General features: G+C 47.9%; 1 pseudogene; it reads left to right on the forward strand.

The window, feature by feature from the left end:
- Positions 1-4: 4 nt before the first annotated feature.
- LOC9652927 lies at positions 5-4,200 on the forward strand (annotated as a pseudogene).
- Positions 4,201-4,236: the final 36 nt, after the last annotated feature.

The following is a 4,236-nucleotide window of genomic DNA, read 5'->3' on the forward strand; positions in this document are numbered from 1 at the left end:
ATGATCATCGATCATCACGAGCAGTAAAAATCAGTGGTTGATCCTACTGTTAAAAAAGCTGGGCTTCAAAAATGGGTTCGTTACTCAAGTGCACCCTGCAGCAAGATATGTGTCGAGTGGAAAAGACTGCGTATCGGTATCATATTCGGCGAGCGAAATCGGCTGAACGCTAGATATTGGACCATTCTTCCACCACTGCGCATACCACCAAGTGCGAGTCTTACTGACGTAGGCGTCATTGGGGAGAGCGAGGAACTTCTATCCGCCGGAATCGTTCGAGAGGGGTTCATAACTTCTTTTAAGGAGGCCGTTTCCGAGTATGATCTCCGTATAACGACGGATCGTGTCATTGGTAGTACTGCAACTAATTGGCGCGAATCCAGTCAATCTGAACTTGATAGAATACGTTTTCATTTTAACGATTTTGTGAAGGTGCTATTGCGTGTGGGGAGGAACTTATTTTGTCATCATCCGGAAGCTCAAATTCGAATATGTCGGATGGAAAATAAGGGTTTCCATGATGCGGTTACCCCACATCCATTGAATCGTTGGGGCACCACCGGCGAAATCAATCATTGGTTGAATGATTATCGATCTAGAGGCGATAGATACAAATATGTCGATCTTCACCCAAATGTGTATGAGTGGTCTGATCGTGCGGGAGGGTCGAGAGTATTCGCAAGGTATTCCATGCCCACGCGGAACCATTCAATGACGGTGTACGATCACGTAGGATTTACCACGGGTCAGGATCAAATTGGTCGGTGGGGGTACAGCATGAAATACGTCAAGTTCTCTTTCATTTGTGAAAGGCTCGATCTCGTGATCCATGAGTTCGAAGATGCGGATGACCCGCCGTCCCCGACCAATACTATTATTTTCCATCTGGAAACAATGTTTGGTGTTTCGGGCAATCACAAACCATCCCAATCGCCGCCGGATGAATTAGAAGCTTCGTACCCGAAAAACGATGCAACGGTCGTCGATAGATTTATAACGGACCTACCTATGCGGAATGAACCCTACGCTGAGTGCGCGGGGCGGAGGAGGCCCCGCGCCGGAGGAAACACAACTCCTGCGATGCCCGGGGAGTACAACTGGTTTAATCCCGCGAAACGACGAATTGAGACGACGGGTTCACTCACTTGTTATCGCGAGGCAAAAACCACACCAAGGTGCTCGGATCGTCTGCATCTTTTGGGTTGTAAGCGAAGGCTCTCGCCCCGTCATTGCCATCTTGTGGGGGGGATTATTGAGAACAATAGTATTGCATACAAACAATCACGAAAGATCTTTTCCGTGCGTTTCCCTCCGACTTTCGTCGAGCACCGGCGCCTTATACTCCCGGATAGAGATATTATATCGATTATTCAGTCACATATATCCGATTATATCATGTACCCCAATCACCCGCCGCAAGCTCGTGATAGACCGTTCTTCGCTCTTGCTCGTCACGCCGCATGTGAATTGTTCCATTTTCCTTCAGCCCAGACTAATTCATTATTATTGCGCGGAAAAACCACTAGGGTTGGCCCTACCAGACAACCGTCTATCACAAAATCCTTTCATATAAAAAGGATGGGCAATATGAGCGTAATCACCTCTTGCAGGCCCCACGCTTGCGCCGAGGTTCTCACTCCGACGAAAGGAAGCGTCGGGTGTGCTGCTGAGTCCAGGGATGTAAAAGGTGTCAGCTCCTCAGGGGGTATCATGAAGGGTGGTCAGTCTCGCACGGATAAAGGGATAGGGATTCATACTAAACCCGAGGATATGCTTGACTGTATTAGGGAATCGTCCACCGGAGCAAGTTCGACGGATTTTGCAAGCTTGATTGGACGCGGGTTTTTTGCTGAGGAAAGCACCGCCTTATTTTATTCATTCAAAGATGAAACGTATTCAAAAAAGTATCCTATGCCGCCACGTCCAAACGAACTGGTTGTTGACGGAACAAACATTTGTGTGGCGGGCGGGGATCATAATAATGCTTTCGGGGAATGCAACTGGTTCCGGGCAGATACGCCACCTTTTTTATTGACTCGCAAACTGTGGAAATACTGGGGTGCAATCCCAGAAACACGTGGAAAACATGCATCATCAAGAAGCAATGATCGTACTAATATGATGAATGTACGGGGGTTCAATATTGATCAACCGTCATCACGCAGACCCACAATCCAATGGCTATCAAGGAACAATTGTAATAATGAATATCCGACCATGGGCCCGCCCCCCTGTGCTCTCCTAGTTCTGGTAAAAGGCTCGAGCTATATCGATCCTCGGAGACGCCTTGCAGTCATTCTATTTTTGTTGGATGCTTCGCGGAAATATCGATCGGATAGGTGGTCTATGCTTGGGGGTATGATACACAATCCGATTGGGGGGCAAAATGATGGGTTTTTTCTATATTCCCCAACGAATATAAAGTGTTATGTGCAGAATATCGGGTATTTTATACGCACTAGGGAAAGGACTAATGGATGGTCGTACAGTAGTAAGAGTTTGGATCTTTATTCAACGGTAAAGGTTATCCTTATCGAGTGTATGATGACGGGCGAACACATCTATCGAAATGACTTCAGTTTTCCCTACAATCATCATTTATTCAATAATGATTCTGGTCATCGGATCGCCCAAGAGCAAGGACTTTATGACTCACGCTACTTGGCTAGAAGCTATGATAATGGTATTGCCAATTATCATATCCGTCATTCCGACTCGAGGAATTTTATCTACCTTGCTCTCTGGCAAAGAGTTACTCCATCGAATCATACATATAGAATACCTCCTGTTCAAGTCCGATCGGGAATGTCCTCCCCTTCCAGAGGCATCCCACCGATAGGTTCTGCGGAGACTGGACGATCATATCCGATGAATGATCTAGCAGCATACTTTGATGCTCATTCGATACCGATATCCATGAGCGATTTTTACGAGGATGAACGTTACTTCACGGTGGATGACATAAGGATGAATGGAATGAAGCTGTTGGCGGCGAGTCTGTGCCGATTCCTTCCTTTTTTGGGGCGGATAGAGAAAAAGCCCCCGCGCGTCATATGGATCCGAGATATGCATGAATTGGATTTCAAGGGGGAGCGCTTTGCTCGAGCGGGAATAGGCACCAAATTAGCATCCCGTTCATTATCAATATTATCGGCCGGATTTGCGACTTGTACACAAAGTATGATTGTTACTGGTCCGACCCACCCACCCGGAGAAATTGATCCACCTCTAATATGTGCGAACCGATCAGAAAGATTGACAGACGTTCGAGCGCTTAGTATACCGCGACGAAAAAAGGAATTTCCTGCTCTCCTGCGCAGCAAACGCTTCGACTTGTTATTAGAAGATGATAATTTGTCTCGTATCAGTGCGTTCGGATATATAATCATGTGTGACTACGCGCGAGATCCGGCATCACCTGCTCATGAAGCCTTATTAATCGGTATGTCCCACTCAGTTTTCCCCGGTCACGCGATCGGATCAGTTCCGCTCGGACAAGTCGTTCCTGACCACGACGTATGTATGGATACTGGCCATTATTCCGATAAATATGTTTACAGAGTCGGAAGGTCTGTTGCGCACAGTACAGTCATAGGAATTCTTCCGACGAGTCCCTCCTCGTACGGAAGTGAAACGAAGGACCCGTCGGGTATAAAACTTTATTCTTGGTCCGCATGGTACTTAGAACCCTCCATTGCCGAAAGCACAGCGAGAGAATTCACTAGACTATTATCCCGTGTTTCGGGTAGCTTAGCTGGATCAGCCCGACGATATAGCTGGCCCGTAGCAGACGACGATCAGCAACAACGATATTATTCAAACAATTCCGTGAGGTCGTCCGCCGAGTACGATTTCACTTCGGCCCGCAGTGCCGCCTCGGAAAATATCGTTGCAGAATCCCCAAGGTTAGAAGATACACGTAAGGGTGAGTCTGCCGGCGGTGAGGTAGGATTCGGTCCCCGTCCCCAAATAATAACTCCGCCGGGTACGGCGTGGAATGCAATTTTGGCCGTTCCATCGCCGCCTGTGCTCGACGAAGAGGGATTTGGAATGACGAATGATACGGCAGCCCGCCCTCTCGCCCGCCCGGGCCTCCTTCCTGCCATCAGCAATATATCTGATTGGGTACAAACCGCATATGCCCGGGGAAGCGGACTCTTGCTAACCATTTGATGCACGATTCTGTCGTCCATGTCCTCCGTACCCTCTTTGCTACGCCCACAAAAGATCTCCTTC

This window comes from Selaginella moellendorffii, unplaced genomic scaffold (assembly GCF_000143415.4).
Source record: "Selaginella moellendorffii unplaced genomic scaffold, v1.0 SELMOscaffold_569, whole genome shotgun sequence".
NCBI classification, from domain to species: Eukaryota; Viridiplantae; Streptophyta; class Lycopodiopsida; order Selaginellales; family Selaginellaceae; genus Selaginella; species Selaginella moellendorffii.